This window comes from Tamandua tetradactyla, chromosome 4, assembly GCF_023851605.1.
Source record: "Tamandua tetradactyla isolate mTamTet1 chromosome 4, mTamTet1.pri, whole genome shotgun sequence".
Classification (NCBI taxonomy): Eukaryota; Metazoa; Chordata; class Mammalia; order Pilosa; family Myrmecophagidae; genus Tamandua; species Tamandua tetradactyla.
The window spans coordinates 194,032,109-194,049,726 of NC_135330.1; the positions used below are offsets into that span (position 1 = coordinate 194,032,109).

The 17,618-nt window shown below is 44.5% G+C and overlaps 1 protein-coding gene across 1 annotated transcript in view; it reads left to right on the plus strand.

The window, feature by feature from the left end:
* Positions 1-16,261: 16,261 nt before the first annotated feature.
* MTUS2 (microtubule associated scaffold protein 2) overlaps positions 16,262-17,618 on the plus strand; it is a 565,128-nt gene continuing 563,771 nt past the window's right edge. The window contains exon 1 of the mRNA XM_077158944.1: positions 16,262-16,450. The gene's annotated coding sequence lies outside the window, so the exon portion shown is untranslated. The remainder of the gene's footprint in view (positions 16,451-17,618) is intronic.

The window sequence follows — 17,618 nt, forward strand, 5'->3', positions numbered from 1 at the left end:
GAAAATGCTTATAAGAAAACAGGGGCCTAGATTGTAGGCTCTCATAGCAGACACATTTAGTCCGGAGTGGTAATTATTATTTCTGGATTTTGAGACACTGTTTTATATATGTATAACCTGGTATTTAGAGATAAGAACAAAGCTGATCGGGTCCCAATTAAGGAAATTCAGAAGACATTGTCTATATTTTGAACCACACCTTCTCTTTGAGACCAAAGGAAGAAAGGTTTATTTTTTCCGGAACCTAAATTTTCTGTAACACATAATCTAACTCAACCTGTCTGTATTTGCTCATTTGAGCAATTGAAACACAGGGAACCCAGAATAAGAAACAGGGTCTTTAAACCTGTATAGCTTAATGTAATGCTTGGATATATCCTAGAATATGTTAAGCAGGGAATCAAAAAGTACTGGCAAAGTCCCTTGAGGGATGGGAGAAAAAATATGGAACTACTAAACTTTACCATTAGGGAATCCCCTGATACTGTATCAAACATTAGGGCCACCCAAATCAATACACCAAGCCCTTGATCTTGAGGCTGACTCTTGTGAAGCGTATGTAGGTAGTGGAGAAGCTTAGCTTACCCTTAGGTATGCCTAAGAGTTACTTCTGGAGGACCTCTTTTGTTGCTCAGATGTGGCCTCATTCTTTCTAAGCCCAACTCTGAAAGTGAAATCATTGCCCTCTCCCCTACATGGGACATGACATCCAGGGGTGAAAGTCTCCCTGGAAGTGTAGGAGATGACTCCCAGGGATGAGTCCGGCCCTGGTACCATGGGATCAACAATTCCATTCTGATCAAAAGGGGGAAAAGAAGTGTAACTAATAAAGCATCAGTGGCTGGGAGAGTTCAAATAGAGTTAAGAGGCTACTCTGGAGGTTGCTCTTATGCAGGCTTCAGTTAAACATTGCTACTTATCATAACTTGTCAAACCCCAACCAAAACCATTCCAGCCAATGCTAAAGAACACCTAGGACAATATATAAGATTCTACATAGGTTCCACCCACTATGTAACTTTCCAGAAACCTCAACCTCCGGATGGGTCCCGGGACCAGATAAGTCCTGAAACCTAGAGGGCCCAGCTTCTCCAGAACATCAGCTAGTTCCATCTCCCTACCCCATATTACTGAAAGCCCCTTCCGACATGAAAAATGGGCATGGCTCAAATACCCCTAGAGAGTGGGATAGAAAGATCAAAGGTGATGGTGGAGTTAGCCAAAAAGCATGTACTGATTTGAAAGTATTATGTATCCCAGAAAAGCCATGTTTTACTCCTGATCCAATCTTGTGGGAGCAGCCATTTCTTTTGTATGGAGATGCTTGGAGCCCAGCAGACATTACCATGAGATGTTCAGCAAGCTAGAACCTGGAGAGAGCCAAGGGAAGCCAAGAGATGAAAGCCAGCCCCGGAGAAGTAAAGCAAGGAACCCCCCCCAGGGACAGATGCTGAAAGCACGGAGCCCAAGAACAAGGGACCAGCAGATGCCAGCCACGTGACTTCCTAGCTGACAGAGGGGTTCCTGACTCACTGGCCTTTCTTGAGTGAAGAAAACCTCTTTTTTGGATGTGTTCACTTCCTTAGAACTGTGAACTTGTAACTTATTAAATTCCCTTTTAAGGGCTGTTCCATTTCTGGTACATCGTATTCCGGCAGCTTACAAACTAATACAATGCATAAGGAGATGAACTTACCCAAACTGATAAAAAGACTTGTTATATATCTGTAATGTTTATTCATATGTATTGTTGCAGGGCTAGACAAATTGACGGGTAGAAAAAAATGAAGAGTTGACAAAGAGGCCCACATACATATGAATCTTTGATGTATAAGAGACGTGGCATTGCAGGTAACTGGGGGAAGAGGAACCATTTGAGAAATGGTTCTGGAACACCTGAGTAGCTACATGATTAAAATTGAAGTTGGATTCCCACCTTACACCAAACACAATCTCAATTCCAGTTGATTCATTCCTAAAATGTGAAGGGCAGCACCCTAATACAAAATATAGGAGGATTTCTTTCTAACCTTGTAAATTCCTAAATAAGACCCAGAGACTCATGAAAAAGACTTGATAAATTTGACCTCCATAAAATGCAGTCTTCTTCAAAAAACACCATAAAGAAAGTGGAAATTAGGCTGTATATATTGGAAGAGCATATCTGTAATTCATATATACAAAGGATTAGTATCTAGAGTATATACACAGGATTACTATCAAGAATATACAATGAGCTCTACAAATCTGCAAGATAAATGATCAAATACATAATTGAAAAATGGGCAAAAGATGAAAATTGGTATTTCAGAGAAGAGGATGTATGTATGGCATTAAACCATCAATAATTGAGGAAATACCAAGTAGGCCACAGTTAGCTATTATTTTACACTCATTAGATTGCCACAAAAGAAATGTCTGACCATATTAAGTGTTTTAGAAAGATAAGGCTGAATGGCTACACATTGCTGGTGGGAATGTACATTGTTACAACCAAACTGGAAGAACATTTGGCAAACTTGTGAATGATTTTGGTGCACAAGTTGACTTTTATGAGCTGTCACATGGACCCATAATAATAGGAACTGAAAACAGTCCAATAGAAAAATGAATAAATAATGCAATATTATATACAGTGAAAATGAATGAATTTTAATTGTGTGCTACAACAGAGATGACTGTTAGAAATATAATGTTGAGTCCAAAGAGAAAATTGCAGAACTGTCGGTAAGTATGATGCCATTTTTTAAAGCTAAAAAGCAAGCAAAATTCACACATATATTACCCAGGTATGTATACATGTCTGATAAAATTATTTTAAAAGAAAGGTGAGAATAATGGACATAAAATTCTGTATAAAGCAGAGGAAGAGGTAAGCAGGAAGGATAGAGGGGGAGTCCGTTGATGGATGCAAGTTATTGGTTTGGGTCGTGGGTTCATATGTGTTAATTTATTTTGTTTTATAACTTACGTATATTACATATTTTGCAATTTTCAATGTTATATATTAAAGAGATGATAAAGGGAAGAAATCTGATGGAAAATAGCAGGATACTATTTTTATTTATCCAAATTTGTAAAATGTTAAAAAGGAGGTTGAAAAGTGAACGCTTCTTGAGCATTATTGATAGGAGTGCAAATTGATGCAGTCTTTTTAACTGGATATTGTGTGTGTGTGTGTGTGTGTGTGTGTGTGTGTCATGCACTTATTATTTCCTCCTTACAGCTGGAGAAACTGGGGCTCACAGATGCTAAGTAACCTGCTCAGGATATTTAGACAACAACAGCCTGGAAGCATGGTTTGATTTCTGACTAATTCAGTGCTTTCCCCATCACTCTGTGAGACTTCTCCAGCTCACTACAGGTATGTGCCCATGGACCGGTCTGATTATTCTGCTTCTGAATATATGAGCCACTGGATATCCTGGGGGAAAAACAATACTGCTTCAGATACTTTAAAATGCTGTGAAATATATCATTAGCACTGTAAAGGACAGCTCTTGTGGACCTCTGTAAATCCTCTTGGTCCCACTCTTGCTCCAGCTGCTGTTGCAGTAACCAAATTCAAGAGGCTTAAACCAGCTTCCCACCAGCACAGTGAGACTACACACCTCGCCTTGACTCTGCCATGTGCATTTCCCATTTTCCTCCTTGAAAAATTTATTGCAGCATGGCAGGCGGTACCTGTAGGAACTTGCTCAGGTCTGCCACATACACCCCCTAGAAGGGTGGGTGTGTTAAAACCCTTGGGTCCATCCTTGACCAGCAGGGAATGGAAGCCAGTTGAGAAAGAGCTTCTCCCTTTCATTCCCTGGAGGACGTTTCTACCTTGCCTTTTCTAAGGCTCTTCCAGCAATGTATGGCAAAGGCTAATTCAATTGTGCATCCAACATCGGTCTTCTCTCCTTTCCCATTCTCAGCTCCATTCCATTTGACTGCTTCTTGGGATCACTTGCCCAATGAACTTCCAGAATGCAAGAATACAAGCTTTTTTTTTTTCTTCTCCCCCCCCTCCAGGTTCTGTTTTGAGAGCAACCCATGCTAAGGCACTTTTTTTTGGAAGTGGCTCTGGAAAGCAGACCCGTAGGGTGGGATTTTGGCTGGATTGCATCCCAGTCAGATAGCAATAAGTTCTCCACTGCAAGTAGAAAGTAAGGTGAGAGTGATAATCCTGGCAAGCATCCCAATTACTAAGATTCCCACACGCAGGGGGTTAGGCTGAGGCATAGGTGGAAGCAGAGGCCTGAGATATGCAGTAGGTTTAACGCCTGTTCTGTGTTGAATAGTGTTTCCCCCAAAGATATGTTGAAGTCCTAACCCTCTGTACCTAGGAATGTGGCCTTATTTGGAAATAAGGGCTTTGCAGATGGAATGAGTTAAGTTGAAGTCATAGTGGAGTGGGACAGGCTGCTAAACCAATAGGGCTGGTGTCCTTATAGGGAGAGGAGAAGAGACAGGCAAGACACGAGAGAGGAACTGGGCATGTGAAAACAGAGGCAGAGACTGGTGTGATGTTGTCACTTTTCAAGGAACACTGGGGCCACCACACCAGGAGAAGGCCATAGATTCTTTTCTAGAGACTTCAGAGGTTGCGTGACCTTACCAACACCTTGATTTCAGAACTTTAGCTTTCAGAACTGTGAGACAATAAGTTCCTGTTGTTTTAAGCCACCAAGTTTACGGTACTTTGTTATAGCAGCCCTAGGTATCCAGTACCATGCTTAGCAGGATGGGGCCCAAAATAATCATAAGAATCATGGCAGAGCTACATGGGAGACTGAAGATGCATCTCATTTGGTCTCCATGTCACAATCAGGGTCCCAAAATGAAATAAATGGTCCTGAGATCTGGATTGGGGATGTTTGGGTGGACAAGCCTAAGTTTTTTTTTTTTTTTTTAACTTTTTTTTATTAATTAAAAAAATTAACAAACAAAACATTAAGATATTATTCCATTCTACATATACAATCAGTAATTCTTAATATCATCACATAGTTGCATATTCATCATTTCTTAGAACATTTGCATCGATTAGGAAAAGAAATAAAAAGACAACAGAAAAAGAAATAAAACGATAATAGAGAAAAAAAAGTTTATACATACCATACCCCTTACCCCTCGCTTTCATTTACCACTAGCATTTCAAACTAAATTTATTTTAACATTTGTTCCCCCATTATTTATTTTTATTCCATATGTTCTACTCTTCTGTTGATATAGTAACTAAAAGGAGCATCAGACACAAGGTTTTCACATTCACAGAGTTTCATTGTGAAAGCTATATCATTGTTCAGTCATCATCAAGAAACATGGCTACTGGAACACAGCTCTACATTTTCAGGCAGTTTCCTCCAGTCTCTCTGCTACATCTTGAACAACAGGTGATATCTTCTTAATGCATAAGAATAACCTCCAGGATAACCTCTTTACTCTGTTTGAAATCTCTCAGCCATTGACACTTTGTCTCATTTCACTCTTCCCCCTTTGGTCGAGAAGGTTCTCTCAATCCCTTGATGTTAATTCTCAGCTCATTCTAGGGTTTTTCTCAGTCCCTTGATGCTGAGTCTCAGCTCATTCCAGGATCTCTGTCCCATGTTGCCAGGAAGGTCCACACCCCTGGGAGTCATGTCCCATGCAGAGAGGGGTAGGGTGGTGAGACTGCTCGTCATGTTAAGCCTAAGTATTTTGAATCCCCAGATTTCCTTGAACCATCGGATTGATAAAAAACAAGCTTCCACCCTCATTCTTGCTAGAGTAGAGAAGACTTCCTTTGCATGGATTTCCCCATAAAAACATCACCTAAGGCAAGTGCCTCCAAAATTATGCTGTACTCTTCAAGATCTGTCTACCCATCACTGTACTGTGTCCAGGCTGATATCCAAAGTCAGTTCTCAGCTCAGCCTGAGCAGAAAATTATTGACCCTTCTCCAAGAACAAATGGCTTATACCTACACACATGCCAACACATATGTACATAAACATCTTTTGTGGCAGAGCCTTCCCGGGGGCATGTGCTGCACACTATTGACTGATATATGGTTTTGTGCCATCAACAGATAGAATATATTGGTCCGGGAATCGCAGGGTAGAAATAGGGCCAGGTTCCTCACAGTCTCCCAGTGACCCACGCATGGTTTGTGCTTCCTGGGAAAACTCAGACTCTGCTAGATTAGAGATCCTGAGTCACTATAGTGGTTCCATGGAACTGGAAGCAAAAACTGCCATCTGGTCGCTCTGAGCACCCCATGCCAGCAGACCAGAAGTAACAGAAAGAAGGGATTGTTCTGGCAGGAGTTACTGACTCTGTCAGCCACCAGGAGCTAGAGTGTTGCTGTGCAATAGGAGTAAGAGGGGGTAGGTCTGCTGTGCAGGGGCTCGCTGGGGCATCTTTGGGCACCCATGCTGTTCTGGTTTGCTGAGTGGCTGGAATGCACTATACTAGAAATGGGTTGGCTTTTGCAATGGGGATGTATTAGTTTACAAATTTGCAGTTCTAAGGCCATGAATATGCCCAAATCAAGGTATCAAGAGAAAGATACCTTCTCCGAGGAAAGGCTGCTGGCATCTGGGGCTCCTCTGTCAGGTGGAAGGCATGTGGCTGGCCTCTGCTGTACCTCCACTCTGGGGTTCTGTTTGCTTTCAGCTTCTGATTCCAGTGACTCTCTCTCAGCTCTTTCTGGGCATTTCTCTCTCAGCTCTCTTGGATTTTCTGTCTTTTATCCTCTCATAAAGAGCCCCAGAAAAGGAATAAAATCCATCTTGAATTGGGTGGGTCACATCTTAATTGAAACAACATAATCAAAGGGGCCCACCCACAATAAGTCTGCATCCACAAGAATGGATTTAAAGCACATGGGATTAAAAGAACATGGCCAGGCGATGCAACGGTGGCTCAGTGGCAGAATTCTCGCCTGCTATGCCCGAGACCTGGGTTTGATTCCAGGAGCCTGCCTATACCTCCCCACGCCCCAAAAGTACATGGCTTTTTCTGGGGTACATAACAGCTCCAATCTACCACACACTACAGTAGCAATGAATGGCCTATGATAGAAACCATGGCCCAACAAAGGCAAGGGAGTTAAGCGGGGGGAAGGTCTGGGTCACCCGACCAGCCAAGCAATTTAGACTAGTCAAAGTTCTGGCAGAGAGAAAGACAAAGTGCAAGTAGAGGAGGAAGATGTTATATTCCTTAGGGAGAACCAGCTGCAGCAGAAGGGACTGAAGCTTGTTCCACACACCAACTTTGAGTAAGTTTTCTGAGATATACGGCTGCCCACCACCAGGAAGGAAATTCCATGAAGCACAAGGAGACATATATGAGATGCGTTTTATCAGAATCCAGCAAGATTGGGCATAAGTCATCTGCGGTGGTGGCTAACTCTGTAACTCTGACTCTGTAATGAATTTTAATGTTTGTTTTCCCTCCTGTCTTCTGTTCTTCTCATTCCTTTTTGTTGTTCCCTGGGATTGCTTCCCAAATGAGCTACCTAAAGACATGACTTTGTCTCATGCTCTGCATTTAGAAGAAGCCAGTCCAGGACAACATCCTTTTAATGTGTAGCTAACTAAGTTCAAAGTAAGTGAGAAAACTTGACCAGGGGCTAAAAGAAGGAGAGAACTGAAACTGGAGTAGTAAGCAGGTGGCCAAGAAACAGGTTCCCTATGAACTAGGATGTAGCAGCTGCCCAGGGGATGGGAGATGAGGTATTTGGTTTATTCAAGGGGACATGCTAAAACTAAAACTGGTGATTCCATCAGCAAAAGGGTGGATTAAAAAGGTGTCCTCCATTAGTAATTGGAGTTCAGAAGGAAACCAAATATGGGCTCTAAATTAAAAAAAAAAAATCAAAACCCAAATATATAAAGAATCAGCTCATACTAAGTGAGAGTCAGCAATAAAAACATGAACCAAGTGTCAACAATAAAGCTTTTTGTAGCAAAAAAAGAAAAAAAGTAAAGAGAGAAAAGATGCATCGGTCTCAAAGAACACCAATTGGATGGGGTGCTGATGTCTCTGTAGCAGCCATGGAAGCCTAAAGACAATGAAAAAATATCTTCAAAGGGCTGAAGAGAAACTAATTCTTAACCTACAATGGTACACAGCACATTCATAGATATTGGGTAAAAATGAAATGAAAAAAAGACATCTTAAGGAAAAGAAACTGGGGAGTGTTTATCACCAATAATCATTAGCAAAGGAATTTTTTTTCTTTTTTTATTAATTAAAAAAATTAACAACAAAAACAAAACAATAAGATATCATTCCATTCTACATATATAATCAGTAATTCTTAATATCATCGCATAGTTGCATATTCATCATTTCTTAGAACATTTACATCGACCCAGAAAAAGAAATAAAAAGACAACAGAAAAAGAAATAAAACGATAATAGAGAAAAAAAAGTTATACATACCATACCCCTTACCCCTCGCCTTCATCTACCACTAGCATTTCAAACTAAATTTATTTTGATGTTTGTTCCCCCATTATTTATTTTTATTCCATATGTTCTACTCTTTTGTTGATATGGTAGATCAAAGGAGCATCAGACACAAGGTTTTCACATTCACAGAGTCTCATTGTGAAAGATTAGCAAAGGAATTTTGATGATGTTCTACAGAAAGAAGGAAAATGATCCAGAAAGAACATCTGAGAATCAAGAAGGCATGGTGAGCAAACAATGACTATAAAATACTAATAATACTGTCAAATGTTCAGAGTAAAAAAGCAGTAATGTATTGTATAATATCATATATGATGGGCAGGGGATACTTAAATTTTAAGTGCTCAAACATCCTTGCATTGTTTGAGAGAAGTGCAGGGATATAAACATTTAGAATGTTTAGTTACCTATGCCTGTTACAAGTTTGAGGATAACTAACAGAAGAAGAATAGGAGAGTGTATAACTTTTTATTTTTTCCATATAACTTTTAAAATAGGAAACAGAAAACAACAGAACTAAATCTTCCTTGATCAATCCTAAAGGAGGCTGAAAAGAAGAAAAGAAGAGTGAAAAAGCAGGACAAGTAGAAAGCACAGTATTATATGGCAGAAATAAGTTCAATTATACAAATAATTATAATTAATTTATAAGAGGTAAATTTACAAATCAAAAGATAGATATTGTCAGATTAGACCAAAATAAGCAGATATTGTAAATTCACAGGACCACACCTAAAATGGAAAAGTTCAGATAGAAAAAGATAGATGGCAATTATTAAACAAAAGGAAAGTTTAGTAGTAATATCATCAGAAGAAAATATATTTTAAGAAAAAAACTGTTAGTGATAAAGAGTCACTGCATAATGATAACATATATAATTTACTAGGCAGATGTAATATTTTAAAACTTGTTTGGCGGGGGCCACAGTGGCTCAGCAGGCAGAGTTCTTGCCTGACCATGCACAAAAAAAAAAAAAAAGAAAAAAAACCCAAAAAACCTTGTTTGTCCGTGACATCATAGCTTCAACATATATAAAGCAGAAGCCAACAGGATTGAAAAGAGAAATTGGCAAATTTAGCATCATAATGGGGCTTTTTTTCCCCCCTGAGAGATGTACATTTTATTGGAAATCTTAAATACTCTTCAGACACAATGGGGGCTTTTAATATTTTCTTCTCTGTAAGTGATAGGTCATGTAGACAAAATACTAGAACAGCTACAGATATTTGGACCAAAAAATTAACAATCCTGATTTAGACCACATGTAGAAACTGGCATCTAAAAATTAGAGCATGCACAGTCCTTTCAAGAACATGGCATATTTATGAACAGGTTGCAAAGAAATTCCATATCAATTTCAAAAATTCTGTATCACACAGACCTTGTTTTCTGACCACAATGAAATTAAATTAGAATTTAATAGCGAAGAGTTATCAACAGAAGCCTCATTCATTTAGAAATGAAAAATACACTTCTGAGAAAAAGTTATAGGTTATACAACACAGTGAAGCCCATTGTAAAATGGTCTGTAGTTAGTACCGTGAGGCTGATATTCTCTCATCAATTGTAACACGGGAGGCAGACCATTGCCCAGTGTCAATAAGGGGAAGGAGGGAAGCATATGGAACTCTGTGCTTTCTGTATGATTTTTTCTGTAAGTCTGTAAATCCTCTAATAAAAATTATTAAGAAAACACACTTCTATATAATTGATGGGTCAAAGAAGTAATCACAATGGAAATTAAGAACTTACATTTAATGGTATTGAAAATACCACCCCAAAATTTGTGGGAAATGTCTATGAAAAGAAAAGGGAGACAGAAAATTAATGAGCTAAGCTTTCAACTAGCAGAGTTAGGGGGGAAAAACATCAAAATAAATCCAAAAAACACAGAAGAGAGGAAATAATAACAATTGGAGCAGAAATTAGTAAAATTGTAAATAAAATACAAAAGAATTAACAAAGGTAAAAAACTTGTTCTTTACAAAGAGACAGTCTCAGGCATAATTAATTAGGAGAAAAATTAAGAAATAAGGTATATCTAATCAATATGAGAAACAGAAATGGATATAACTATACAAATAGCAAGTGTGTAAAATTTTAAAAATTTTATTGTGGTAACATACAAACAACATGAAACTTTTCATTTTAACTACTTCCAAATACACAATCTTGTGGTATTAATCACATTCACAATTCTGTGCCACTATCACCACCATCCATTACCAAAACTTTCCCATCACTCCAAACTGAAACTGCACCCCATAGAAGTGCAATAACTTCCCATTTCCCCTCCTTTTGCCCCCTGGTAACTTCTCATCTACCATTTGTCTCTATGAATTCGCATATTCTAGTGAATTCATATAAATGAGATCATCCAATATTTGTCCTTTTGTGTCTGGCTTCTTTGACTTAAGTGAAGTAGGAAATTACTCTATCTAACTTTATGCCATTTGTGGAGGATACGGAGATGTGCTGCACAGATTCCCCTTCAAGGAAGGACTTAGCCTCAGCTGCCGCATGAGCAGTGGGCAGAGACCTCTGGCTGCGCTCCTTCAGCATCGTCCCCCTTGTCCAAGAGTGCATCTTCCCCGAAAGAGTCCTGTTCCAGCGCCTGATCCAGGTGGGGATATAAACACCTGGCTGTTTGGCCCATCAGGGGACGACTCTGTCCCCAGCATATATAGAGTGGTGCGCGTGGACATGTTTAATAACTGGTCCTGGGGTCGAGGGCAAGTTCTGATTTGGAGCAGCTGCCAATTTCTGTGGTGTAAATACTCCAGTATGGACAAGGTCAAGCTACCAAAGTGACACAAGGTAGTACATCACCATATGGTATTTCCACCCTACAAATATAATAACTCATCATATCTGCAAGTGGTCAAGAGCATATATACATGCAGTAAAGTCATTAGGAAGTGATGAGGTTTGAGTTTCTATTAACTTTAATATATTTAGTTATAATTTTATATGAGTTAATCTTTAGGACAATTTTTTTTTTGGCATGGGCAGGCTCTAGGACTCGAACCCTGTCTCTGGCATGGCAGGTGAGAATTCTGCCACTGGGCCACCGTTGCACTGCCCTATATGATTTAATCTTTAATAGTGGCTGCTTTTAACAACTGGCTCAGGAAATTCCTGCAAGTTCAGGAACGGACTCTCCTGAGCCGGGATGAACAAGCTCTAGCACACCCATCTGGGTATGCTTTGGAGCTCCCTGTAAGATTGGCTGAAGCTCTGTTGGGCTGGCATCACAGTCCAGCTTCTCCCTGTGTCCAGTCCTTGTCCCTTTTCCTTCCCACAGGCACTGACCCTTAATAAATAGCCTGCTGTTGGGTAGACCAGTCTCCCGCCCAAGTGACTATCATGACTTGCAACCACCACTCCACTGGCTCTTCCTCAGTCCTCCTACTGGCATTGCAGCAGTTTGCAGTTGCATAAGGCAGATGCCTCTGCCCTCTCTCTGCGACCTTCGCCTGCTCCTTGGTCTGGTTAAGTCCCCCATAGCAGACTCTGTTGATGCTGTGCCCCCACCTCCTTGGCTGCCTTCCAGCTGCAGCTTTAATGAGCAAAACACTGGTTGCTGGGAGTCAAGTTGACAATGCTCTGCCTCGAGGAAGCTGCCAGGGTCATCCTTCTTTTCTGCCTCAAGGCTTTCTTTAAAGCCCTGGGTGCTCGGAAGCATAGGGGAGTAGACACCCCAAAGGTGATTCCCAACATGCTCATACCCCCATCCTAGAAATGACAGTTCTGGGAGGGCTTTTTTAAGTGTCTCAGAGACCCAGCGGTACTGAGTGTCTGCTGTGTACAGCAGGGACCTGTGTCCCACACTTTTTTTTTGGGGGCGGGGGCATGGGCAGACTCTGGGAATCGAACCCGGGTCTCTGGCATGGCAGCGAGAATTCTGCCATTGAGCCACCGCTGCACCGCCCTGTGTCCCACACCCTTATGTTGTTTTTTCCAAACTTCCTTCTCTTGATTTCTGTATTTCATTGTGGCTGCTTCTGGGATCACCTCCCGAAATAAACTCTGTCCCTGAGTCCTTCCATCAGGTTCTGCTCTGGGAAGGGAGACCCTAAACTAAAATGCCAGTTGATCACATTTTATTTTTTCATCAAAATACATTTCTACTCTTCTCTTCACAGTTTCTAGATGCAAACATACCCAGAGATTAAAGTGGGCTTTGTCTCGGAACAGCTGGAAACAAGAGGCGACTTTGCCAGCTGGACCTCTGAGAAGCAGAGGCCAGGAAGAATTTAGATGATCAAAACATGTACTGGAGAAAACACCTGGGAAGGACAGCAGGAAGGGAGAAGCAGCTTGGCTTGTAAGTGGGTAGGGCCATCAGACTGGCGAGGTCTGACACCTGAGAAAGGACAGGGGAAGGAAGGAAGATGGTGTAGGAAGCCGGTCAGGCAGTCCTGCAGTCCTGAGTGAAGCTGGTAGGGCTGTGAGGAGCTTTTGGGCAAGAGCTGCGGGTCAGAGTTCTGCACTGGGCACAAACGGGCCAGCTTTAGTCCTCCCCCCAGGCTCAGGTGTTGGCTGGGAACAGCTGGGGGGTGGAGGGGGCGCGTGACCCCCCCCACCACAGTGCCTTGGTGGGCCCGGAGGTGTGAGCCCTGGAGGCTGCTGGTTCATTACGTGCCTGTAGTTTGGGGAGCACACCTCCAGGGTGGCCACAGAGACAGCCATTTCCACATTTTAAATCGAGGTACTGCACCATCTTTGTGGGATTTGCTAAGTAAGGGTCTTGCCACCTTCAGCCCAAGTTTAAGAAAATGAGACAAGGTTCAAGGAGGTTGGATGTGGGAATTCGCTGGAAAGAGTCCAGAGTGTTGGGAAGAGGTGGGAGGACCCACCCAGTTCACGCAGACAGGGTTTATTGTACCTGAGCCAGTGATCCTGGGAATCAGCGGAGGTTAAGTGATTCCTTGCCATTTGTGTTCTGGAGAACAGCTTTCTGCAAAGAGCCCCCCGTCCCCCTATTACTCAGAAAAGACTCAGGGATGCCCCCCTGATTTACCTATGACAAACCAGATGCAGACCCTCCAAACTCCCGTCCTTTGCCTCCTAAATGTCGCCACTCCACTGGGCAATCAGGACAAAATGCTTATAACCAAACTGCTGAGGTGTCTCTCCTTCCTCCAGACCCTTAAACTTTCAGGGCACCTCCCAGTAAATAGGCTGCCCCGACATAAAATATTCTTGGAACACTCTCTGATCCCGTCACCCTTTCACCCCACCACCCTACACCCAGTTCTTTCCTTCCTATCAAAGAAAACCTCCTTTTCCCTCAGTCCTGAGATGCTTGCAGACCTCATGGTCGGGTGTTCTCCCTATTGCAATAGCCCTTCCCCCTTTAAAATCATCTTTCCAAATAGGGTCTCTCCTTACCAGGTCAGGATTTGATTTTTATTTGGCAGTGCAAAGAAAGGTGGGATTCTTGGGAACTAGCTGGAGAGTTTGGTAGGTATCTCCTGGAGTTCGGGGACATATATTAACCTTGACTCCTACGTGAAATGCTTCAAGGAGAGAGGCTGGTGGAGGCTGTCTGTGACCACAGAATGAGGAGAGGATCCTGCAGGAGCAGTGGTCTGCACCTCTAGAATTTGATAGGCAAAATTCCAGGGGATTTCTGCGGGCTGCAGCAGACATGGCGGGAGGGGGCTGGGTCTGAACCATTTCTGCCTCCCAGGACACAGAGCCCCCAGAAGGCCCTGTGAGGTGGACCACTAGACAGAGAAGCTGCGGTGGGACTCGGAGTAGTCAGCAGCAGGCTAGGAGGCAGGTGGGTTCCCACCCCCACCAGCCCACCTCCTGGAGGAGCGAGGCTGCCTGGAGCCGGGGTGGGGGTGGGGTAGAGGTAGAGCAAGGTTGGTCTTCCCCACAGCTGCCTTCAGAATGTGGGTCCTCTGGGTGCTGACAGGTGGTGGGAGGGGAGTGGGGAAGCTGCAGTTGGAGGAGATTGGAGTTTTGATTTGGATTGGACTGGACTTTTTAATACCAGAGAACCAAACTCGCTATTCACAGCTGAAATGACAGATAAAGCTATGAAATCTGCCCTAGATTCTTCCAGAGAAGCAGGGAGATCCGATAGAATGAACTTAAAACACAGCAGTGTGGGGGCAAAATCAAATGGTATTTCGAGATTTCCCTTCACCAAGTCCAGCTTGTTCAAAAAAATTAGCCGATATAAGATACTGTTTAACAGAGTAGTTTGAGAAAAAGATCCCCATTAAAAGACACAGAAACCTAAATAGTGCAAGAAACTAGCACCATCATTTCATTTTTGTAATAACAACTCTTTAGTACATTGTCATTTCACCTAACATTTTTGAACCCTAGCATTTTTAAACAGCTCAGCTGTTCTCTGGTCTCACTTGCCCTGTCAAGTCTTTCAGGAGCCCTGCTTAGGGGAGAGGAAGGTGGGACCCCAAGGTCTTCGGAAAATATTAACTGATGGATTTATTCATACGATCTGTCAAGGCTGACGGATCCCTCTCTCAGTGTTAGGCACACTTGGTGCTTATTCAACACAGAAATAAAGACCTGATTCTATAAAGCAACATTTGCCTTTTAGGCAAACAGTTTCAAGACCGACTTTGGGCTCCATCTGAGAGTTCTTCCCGATGCGTCGCCCAATTCTTCTCGCTGTACATAATTCCAAGAACGCCAGTCCTGGAAGTCGCTGCCCTGTTGCCCTGTTAGCCAGCTTTTCAGTCATTTTAAACCCATTTTAGCCATTTAAAGTGTACTTTGGTGGTGGTAATTACAAATGCTGTGGCACCATCAACACCATCCATTACCAAGAATTTTGTACGCCCTCAAGCACTGCTACCCAGAAAGCATTAAGTCCCTTCCTTCCTCCCTCACCCCCATCTACTTTCTGTCTCTATGTATTTGTTTATTAAAGATATTTCATAGAAACGGAATCACACATTTGTCTTTTTGTGCCTGGCTTATTTCACTCAACATGGTGTCTTCCAGCTCATCCCCGTTGTCCCCCGTCTCAGCACTTCATTCCTTTGGACGGCTGAGTGGTATTCCCCAGCGGGCACACACCTTCCGTTTGTCCATCTGCGGGTGGACATTTGGGTTGCTGCCACCTTTTGCCTTGGGTGAACCGACGTGCTGTGACCTCGGCGTAAGGTATCTGTCCCAGTGTCCCCCCTCCCCTCGGTCTCACTCCTCCTTCCCCTCGGGTCTCCCGAAGCCGGGGTCTGGCGGGGGCTGAGCGGGGCCGCGCCCACGGGCCCCCCGCGAGCGGGAGCCGGCGGTGTCGCGGGTGCGGGCGCTGGCGGCCGGCAGAGGGCGCTCGGCTCTCCCCTCGGCGGCGGCGCGGGGCGCGGGGCGCGGGGTGCGGGCGGGCAGGCGCGCGCCGCGGGGCGGCCGGAGGCGCCGGGGGCTCGGCGGTGCGTGGGGGCGGCCGGGAGGGGGTGCGCGCGCCTCCGCCCGCCCGCGCGCGGCTGTCAGCGGGGACCGCACGTCGCGAGCCGGGAGGGGCGCGCCGGGGCTCGGGCTCCGCCGCCGCCGGCCCCGCGGCTCGTCTTTGTCCGGCGGCCGCGGCCGCGCCGTGGAGCTCCCGGGCGTGCGGCCGGCGGCCCCGCTGCCCTCCCCCGCGGACCCCCAGCGCCGAGCGGGGGCGGCGGCCCGGGCGGGGCCTGCGCCGAGGTGAGTGCGGGGGCGGGGGCTGCGGGGCGCTCCCGGCGCAGCCCGGGCGGGGCGGGCGGAGGTGACAGTCTCGCGGCCGCGCTCTCCAGGTGCCGTGGCGTCCCCCGCGCCGCCACCTGCGCCGCCCCGCGGGTCTCTCTGCCAAGTTTGTCGATCCCCCGGGGCTGAAATCCTTGGCGGAGCCGCGGAGCGCAGACCTCGGGGTCGCTGGAAAACTCGAGCTGGGGAGGAGGAGGAGGAGGAGGAAGCGCCCTGGAGCCTGGCCCGGGGTGAGAGGGTGCTCGCGGGCAGCGGCGGCCGCTCGGACCTTCCCCGGGCTCTTTCCCACGCAGGTGAGCGAACCCGGGGCACGCTCGGCAGGGGGCCGTCTGGGCGCTGCAGCTGCCCCGGAAGCCCCGCGAGACAGGTGGCCGGAGTGCGGGGCAGCGCCGCACTGGTTTGGCTTTTCGGTCCCGAGGGCACTTTCTCTCCCCTGCCCAGGTCACCTGCTCGGGCCGGGGTGTCGCAGCCTTTCGGGCACCTTCGCGTGCCGCCAGGTTAGACATCCCTGCTGTAGAGGGGAGGGGAGGTTCGTGAAACCGAGTGCCACCTTCCCCCAGCCTTGGAAAATCGGGGCTGTGAATTCGTCTTATTTTAGTATGAAATGTGCTATTTCCTGCGAGCTTTATAATGGCAAGCTCTGTAAAGGACCAAGCGGCTTGCTACCTCCATTTTTCATTCTGAGCCTGTGCACAGAAGGAATTTCAGGCACACAAGTGATGTTACTACCAGTCTATTTTAAATACAAACACGGAAAGAAGTGCTCTTGGCAGGAGACCAAAGGCGCCTGTACTCTGTTATATAAGTGCTTTCAAAAAAATATTTGCTCGGTGGTTAAGTTATAAAAGTCATTCCCAGAGCGTGGAATAAGAGAGGGTGAGAATAAGTCAGAATCATGGTTTCTGCTTTAAACCAAAACTTTACTGGAAGATAAGCGTGCACTTAGCTGGAAGACACCCTTTTAAGATAACATGGGCCCTTTCTAATAAATCATTGGGTAGAATTGCAAAGCATTAAAAAGCAAAATAGGTTTTGTAAATGCTGTTATGAAATTTGGTTAGGAGTCTTTACTACTGATAGTGATAAGAGGGATCCTACAGCTGTCCTTTATGGGTTTCAGACTTCTGAAAGATTTTGTTTTGATCTCTGATGAAAACTTAGTAATTGGGAGTTACCAGTTATAGAGACCTTCCTCCCTCCACCTCCTCAGCAAAGCCTCTAACTCTTATTTTTGGCTACTTTTTTTTTTGGGTAAGAGGAAGCCCAAAGTAGAAATCATCATATATAGCCATGTCTGGGCCCCTTCTTTCTGATAGTCTGTTCTGATTGCTTTTTGGTGGTGCCTGGGCATCTGTGATGTTAAAAGCTTGCCTGTGCTTCTCCGGGCAGCCTGTGTTGAGAGCTACGGAGAATATTATTTCATTTATCACTTTGTCAGCCAAGGCGTGGCTGCCCTGGTTT